We start from the raw sequence: 8,285 nt of genomic DNA on the forward strand, positions 1-8,285 counted from the left end.
AGAGCTGAAAACTTTAGGTTCTTCATGAATATTCTTATTCGTTTTTATGTTCGTTCTGCCTTTGTTTCAATTCGAATACTTTTAGTCTATTTTAATAGTAGAGTATTATTAATAATTAGTATCGTGGATAATCAATAATTGATATGATAATAAATATTATTCATCACAGTTATCAATATCATTATTAATATGAGAATAAAAGAATAAAAGCATAGTATTCATTCATATGATTAATAATTAATATCATAATCGTTCATTATTAATAATAATCAATAGTATTAATGTGAGAATAGGAGAGTGTTATCAATCAATAACATGGATGGTCATTAATAATTAATATCATAGTTATTAATGATTGATTATGATAATTAATATCGTTGTTGATACGAGAGTATGGGAATATTATCAATTCATATTATAGATGATACTTATTATTTAATATCATAATGATTAATTATGATGATTAATATCATGATTGTTGATTACAATGATCAATATCATTAATGGGAGACTATGAGAATGTTATCAGTTAACATTATTGATGATTATTAGTCATTAATTAAGCATAGTAGTCATTCATATGATTAATAATGAATATCATAATCGTTCATTATTTATAATAATCAATAGTATTAATGTGAGAATAGGAGAGTGTTATCAATTAATATCATGGATGGTCATTAATAATTAATATCATAGTTATTAATTATTGATTATGATAATTAATATCGTTGTTGATACGAGAGTATGGGAATATTATCAATTCATATTATTGATGATACTTGTTAATTAATATCATAATGATTAATTATGATGATTAATATCATGATTGTTGATTACAATGATCAATATCAGTAATGGGAGACTATGAGAATGTTATCAGTTAATATTATTGATGATTATTCGTAATTAATGTCATGATTATTAATTACTAATTATGATACTTAATATATTCATGTACGGAGAATATGTGAGCATTATCAATTAATATTCTTATTAATGATAATACTTGATATAATGATTATTAATTATGATAGTTGATATCAATTTTAATATGAGAATATTAGACTGTTATTGATCAATATTATTGTTAATGATAATTAATAATTAATATTATAGACCTTAATTATACTACTTGAACATGAATATTATTATCAATAGGAGAATATTTGAATCTTAGACTAATTAGAATTTTCGATTCTAATACTCTAAGCAGAAGTTTCTTCTTCTTTCTTGAAAATCTTGGCTGAAGTTAAAAACTGGGCAGTGATCTCAGTGTTTTTCCTACAGCTTCTTTTGACTTTTTCTTTCTGCGTGCAAAATGAATCATTTTGAACAAACTTGAACAACTGTACAGTTACCTGTGAGATTTTACTCGCTTTCTATTTACTATTGCTTTTTTCATGCATAGTTACTCATTTGAGAGCTGAAAAGGTTGTGTTCTTTTTGAATCTTCTGATTCATTTTTAAGGTTGTTGTGCCTTTATTTCTATTCTAATACATTGGGAACACTGCTTAGCTTTCTATGTTTTCATCTCATTAGTTGATTCACCAGTGCTCTGCAAGTTTCTTCCTCTTTCTTGAAAGTTCTTTCCTACAGCTTGAACAACCGTGCAGTTGTTCCTATTTCTGTGAGTTTATCCTATTACATTTCATTTCCTTTTGCTTTTTACATACATAGTTACTCATTTGAGAGCTGGAATTTTTGTGTTCTACATGAATCTTCTTATTCATTTTTGAGTTTGTTGTGCCTTTGTGTTTATTCCATTGTAGGAATACTGCTTAGTATTTTTATGTTTTCTTCTTCTTTGATTCACCTTTAATCTACAAGTTTCTTCTTTTTCCTTGAAAGTTCTTTCCTGAAATTTGAGCAACTGTGTAGTTACCTGTGAGTCTTTATTGCGGGGTCCTGAAGCCCCCCAGGGGGGCCCGGCCAGCAGGAATTAGCTGGGAAGACTTCTCAGACAACCGCACTCCTATTTTGCTGGGTAGAAGCACAACCACACTGTAAAAAATCTGAGAGAGGTTAATAATAAAGACCCAAGGCAATGTCTCACTGCTCAAGGGCGTCTTTATTGGCTACAGTTCCTTCTTATATAGTGAAGGAGAAAAGGGGGCAGGCAAAAGGCAATGTCAATCATTCTTTTGGCATGAAAATTACTTCATTATTCCAAATAAGGCAAGTGGGCAATACTTCTTGCAGTATCCATGGAAACATCTTGTGACCTTCTAGCTGCATTTCTAAACTTTTTAACAGATATAAGGTGGGGGCAATGTTCTTACAGAAATAATTTTGTACAGACAATGTAACATATACACATAATAACTGCCTTGTTGACTCCGGAATGTAGTTGAGGGAGTAAGACCTCATTTCTGGGAATGGTACCGGGCCGTGTTGCTCTCCTCCGGGCTACAAGATTAATTATCTCTTGCAGCTGCATTTTCCTTTCTCTTTGGCCCAAGAACTTACAGCAAGACTGCATGTAGCCTTTAGGTGAAAGGCTGGATTATGGCAGAAAGAATAGCAAAATGGCCTCAAACAAGTCAGTCCCCAACATCTCCCCCTTTCTCTTCTAATAAAAGAAGGAAAGTCGTGAGCGGGTGGAAGAACCGTGTCTTAGGCTGCAAGGTTTGACCAGGTCGGACACGGCCAAAGCCGCATTTAAAAGGTGGCTACAAGCGCCGTGGGTGTGCACAGAGATCCGAATTATGTGTTGTAGCCTTTTAGGGCCGTGTCCTAACTGGGACCTTGCTAATCCCGTCGTAGGTATCTCCACAGCCGAGAGCACAAGTACCGGAGCGAGCTCCGTTTGTTAGCTATGCGCTTTATCTCCTGAAAACTTAGTGGCTGGAAGGGCGGCTTGGTGACAATAGCCAAGTTTTCACAGGAGTCACGCGGGGTTAGACGCTGGTAGTTAACTTGAATAGAGGTTTTTGCCTTTTCATCTACCTGGTTTTTAACAAGGGCAGTAAGTTTGCGGAAAGCCCATGGGTCAAAGGAAAGGAGCAGCATGAGGCTAATAAGAGGGCCCAAAATAGTGGACAGTAATGTATGTATCCAAGGAGAAGAGAAAAACCAACCCTGTTACCAACCTTGTTCTTCATCGAAATGTTTTTGAAAATTTTTTATACCATCACCAATATGTTGAACGCTGTCTCTAACTAATCCAGTTTTGTCTTTGAAAATACAACATTGTTCCTTAAGGGCTACACAGACTCCCCCCTCTTACATAAGGGCAAAATATAGAGCACGACGATTTTGAAGAACTACATCAGCAAGGGAACTAACAGTATCGTAGGGGTTGAGGAGAGAAGCTAAGCTAACAGCGTTTATAATATGGTTCTGTGAGGGCTAGAGCAGAGGCATTTATGATATTTAAAATAACTTGAGAGGAGGAGGATGGGCCAGAAGGCAGAGTTCGTAGCTCACAACTTGCCCAATAGTGAGTTGATGACGCTGAGGCTGAACTTTCCAGAGAAGAAGTTTAGAGTTATTGGTGTAGATAGGAGATTTAAACGTTGTGATGCTTTTATAAAACGGCGAAACTGGTGAATTGCAGATTGAACAGTGTTTATAGCTGGTGTTGGAGAGCGCTTGGGCAGAGGCATTGACCATTTGCAGGATGAGGTTCAAGGTGGAAACCGGACCAACAGGTTTGATGGTTATTTTAGGCATTAACAAAGCTAAAACATAACAATTATGATAAGCAAGAAACATTTTAGTAATAATATGGGGAGAAAATCTAGTGGAGCAGACAAAATAAGTGGAGTTGGGGGCTTTAATGAAGATGGAAGAGTTGTTAACAATAATGGTTTGATTGCAAAGGTTTGATTGTTGAACAGGCGGGCACATATATGGTTTGAGTAAGCAAAGTTTTACGACCGTGACTTGTTTGCAATGGAGGTTGTTGGTGGCAATGGTGGGCAACCAAGGCAGCTAGGCAGAGTGTCTAATTCAGCATTGTTAAAGGTGGAGTCCGTCAGAAACAGGTTTGCAGGAAAGGCGGCTGGCAGGAGGGGTGACAGGCTTTTTTGAAGTGGATGAAGACAGGACTGTGGAAGGCTGCGGAAATTTTTTGTTAGACTTCAGCATTCAAAAAATTTTTATAATTAACAATTGCCAATTTATCAAAAACTTTTAAACTGAACATAAATGATTTTTGTTAAACTTTTTAGTTATTATTTTAAAGCTAGATGCAATTTTTAGCTATAAATACATATTCTATAGGCCTGAACTTACACATAGCAGGAAAGTTGGGTGACTGCAAAGTCCAGAAATTCTCTAGGGAAAAGTTATCCCCGATGGCCATTGAGAAATTTGGGGTTTGCCATCCCTCACACTTTCCGCCATGTTTTTAGAAGGACAAAGCTAGCTTAATACATAATTTTTAACACATGATTTTTAGTTGCAAGATGCCAGTTTGTGAACTGACCAGACTGAACCAGGTTGAAAAAATTAATTGAAATTTGAAAAATGGATAAGGCTTTAAAAATTGTATTATTATAAAATGTAGAGATAACAAATAAACAGACAAAACAAAACAACACTAAACACAACATTTTACACTTGTGGCCACTTTCATTCATCACAACAGACAGATAAACAGATAAAAGGAGTGATTTAAGACTTATTTATAAAAGATTGACAAGCGCTTTTAAATATTTAGCTAGCATGTTTGTGAGAAGAAAAAAAAATTTTGTAGAAAAACTTTTTTAGTTTTGAGAAGTACTTAATGTAGATGGAGTGGAACTTTGCTGAAAATAAATTTTAAGGTTTAGATTTAACACAAAACATTTTTAAAACAATTTTAATTTGAAGTTTAAAACATTAAGTAAAATGGTTAATGAGCACTGTAGAAGGAGTCTTTACTCTGAAGTATGAAATCATTTGCTGTAAATGAATAGGTTTTCTTTAAATTGGTTTTGCAGTAGAATAGTAAGACAGCTGCAATAAAGTGTTAAAATTTTTATGATTAAACACAATAGCATGAACTATGATTATTAAAGGTATAAAAACTGATTTTAAAAATACAAACAACTGTTTTTACTATGAAGACTTTAAGTGAATAATTTGTAAAAAATATTGTATACTAAATTAACTAAATGCTTAGATTATTATAAAATATAGTTAAAGACATCTGATACATTTACACACTTAGAACTTAAGACTAAAATTATATTTAATACTAGTTAATTTGCTTATAAAGTTTAGTTACTTTTATATATTACTTATAAAATTATATATAATATATTTTTTCATTTATATTATTTTTTCACTGCGACACAAATATACAGATTTATATAATGTGCTGATATTTTGAATGCACTTAAAATAATAGTTCTTTCAATGCAGAAATAAAGAACAACCATTGCTGTAGCACAAAGTTAAAACTAAGGGTACTATAAAGTACATATAGGTGTTTACTGTGCATTAAATTAACTATATTGTTTAAAAAGGCTAACCACATTATTTTTCACATAATTTTGTAAATACTTTAAAAATTAAAATAAAACTTTTAATAGAAATATAAGACTTAACTTTAACACTTTTGTGTTCGTTTGGATTTTAAAACACAAAGAAGTTTTTCTTTTACCAACATTTTGTTATCTGTAAAGTGACAGAATTATGACCTTGCTTTAAAATTTTCTGAGAGGCATGAAAAGAAAAAAAAAAGTTTATTGCCTTTATCTTTCTGTTGCTTTTTAATGTTTTAATAATTACTTTACACTACTTAATGCACTAAACCTAATAACACATATTTGACGAAGTGTAGGGCTGACAAGGTGAAGCAGAGTTTTTCACTGATAACTTGGGGAGGGGCTAGCACAGTTAACAGCAGGAAGGTTAGAGGCAAATTATTTACAGTTAGCAGGGTGTAATGATATATAGAAAAAAAAAGCAATCTTTTAAGATTAATTACTAATTTATTGAAATTAGAGGGAATGGCAACTGAAGAGGGGAGTCTGGGTTGCAAAAGCACCATGAGAATCATGGTTTTATTAATTGATTTGAGAATATGCAAGAGATGCTACTTTTCAGATTTCTTTTGAATAACAAAGATTGGGTATTTCAAGGTGAATTGGAAGGCTTAAAGTGGGAGTGGCAGGGTTTGAGCTGGCTATTTTCCAAGGCTGGCAGGAAAGAGGCTGAAGGAGGCTGAGGATTGGTTTGAGCAAAGTAAAGGGTACATTAGGCTCAGAAGTTTTAACAGCAAAGTGTAGATATCGCAAGGTTTTATGGCTTAGCAGATGATACTTTGTAATTATCCTGCTTACTGTGCCCTTAGAATTTTTTGTAGGCACTGCAGCAGTTTCTGTTTTATGGCACTTAGCCTCACTTTCATTAGTTTGTCTCTTTGAGTTCTCAAGAGGGGGGGCCTGGCCGTGGAATTCAGTGGGCAGAGGACAGACAACTATAGATTTAGGAGGGGGGGGGAACGCCTGAAAGGCAGAAACCTGTGAATTAAGAGAAGCAGCCTGTTTTTGAAGGCTTAAGATTTGTTTAAGATTTTCAATTTGGCCAAGTAGTTTCATTTCTATAGCTTTAAGAGGGGGAGCGGTGAGAGGAGGGAATCTGCCATGGTTAGGGACTGAGCGTTCTCCGCGGTGGAGGCTGCTGAGCAGGCGGGGGAAGACTTTCTCCATTAGGGAGAAAGACAGGAAAGGTAGCGCTGGTTTTTGAGCCAAGAGCATTATCAAGTTTGTTAGAGAGGTGAGAGACCATGGATGTAATTGTGGTGAGTTGGGAACTCAAGTCAGAAAAAGGGGGGGGGAGGTAGAAAGCAGTAACAGTTTGTTGCCGGTGTCGGGGAGCTGCTGGAATGCTGGCTTTGGGGAGCGACTTCCAGGCACGGAGGGCAGCAAGAGCCATGTTGGCAAGCTGGGACCTGGAAAGTGTGTGCTGTACCTTTAAGGTATGAAAAGAGGCGAGGCCAGCTATAAGAGCTTAGAGATTAGGATTCCTGCCTATTTGCAGGGGCTTTGCAGCGGAAAAAAAGTTAACTTCCCAAGAGACAAAGAGTTCAGCTTTTAGATTCTAAGCAGGAGAGCGTGTAAGGGGCTTGGGGGCCATAGGAGGTTACGGCTTGAAACGGCTCTTTGAGGCTTTTCCAATTAAAGGCTTTGTATTGTTGCAATTGCTGGCTAAGGAGGGGAGGGTGGTGAGGGGAGTAAAGGTTTTGGTGGAACAGGGATGGAGCTGAAGCTAGGGAAGTGAAGGGCTGTTTTACTTTGGAGACAAAGGTAGAAGAATCAGTGGTGGAGGGAGGACAAGGGGAAGTATTCTCAGAGGGAGAAGGGAGATGAGAGACAGAATTAGAACGAGAGGGAGTCCTGGAACACTCACGGGAGACTTGTTGTACATGAGATTCAACGGCATGGATGATGTCTTTGGCGGTTCCGGCATTTTTAGTTACAATGATATCTCTTAACAGGCTCCAATATTGGAACATAATTTTTTCCTTCTGTGAATCATCATTATTTACAAAATAATCACTCATTTCATGTCCTACTTTGTCCAAAGTGGACGCAACAATTTCTGGACAGGTAATAATAAACCAATGACATACATTATGAATAAACATAAGAAAATTACAAATATTCTTTTTGGTAACCTCTATATGTCTGGCTTTCAACTCAGACTGAATATCAATAATGAATTTAAGTTCAGTACTCAATGAAACACCCATGGAAGTGAAGCCAACGGGCGAAGCCCCAAGAGCCAATCAGGGGCGGTGATCAGAACGACTGAAAAAACTGCAGTTTAAATATTTGATTAAGGCTAACTCGTTTCAACGCCTACCCGGATGGGGTATATCCTGCGATTTACGAAACAGCTCCGGACTCGCCGACCCGTAGTCGTTCGGAGTGTGGCGGTGGTCTTCGAGCCCAGCGTTGGGCGCCAAAATGCGGGGTCCTGAAGCCCCCCAGGGGGGCCCGGCCAGCAGGAATTAGCTGGGAAGACTTCTCAGACAACCGCACTCCTATTTTGCTGGGTAGAAGCACAACCACACTGTAAAAAATCTGAGAGAGGTTAATAATAAAGACCCAAGGCAATGTCTCACTGCTCAAGGGCGTCTTTATTGGCTACAGTTCCTTCTTATATAGTGAAGGAGAAAAGGGGGCAGGCAAAAGGCAATGTCAATCATTCTTTTGGCATGAAAATTACTTCATTATTCCAAATAAGGCAAGTGGGCAATACTTCTTGCAGTATCCATGGAAACATCTTGTGACCTTCTAGCTGCATTTCTAAACTTTTTAACAGATATAAGGTGGGGGCAATGTTC

At 36.3% G+C, this 8,285-nt stretch overlaps 1 non-coding gene across 1 annotated transcript; it reads right to left on the reverse strand.

The window, feature by feature from the left end:
* Positions 1-5,302: 5,302 nt before the first annotated feature.
* Positions 5,303-5,432, reverse strand: LOC125996871 (small nucleolar RNA SNORA22). Its single transcript, XR_007491534.1, has one exon. It is a non-coding gene; the product is annotated as a small nucleolar RNA SNORA22 (small nucleolar RNA).
* Between the last annotated feature and the right edge of the window lie 2,853 nt (positions 5,433-8,285).

Source organism: Suncus etruscus, chromosome 18 (genome assembly GCF_024139225.1).
Source record: "Suncus etruscus isolate mSunEtr1 chromosome 18, mSunEtr1.pri.cur, whole genome shotgun sequence".
Classification (NCBI taxonomy): Eukaryota; Metazoa; Chordata; class Mammalia; order Eulipotyphla; family Soricidae; genus Suncus; species Suncus etruscus.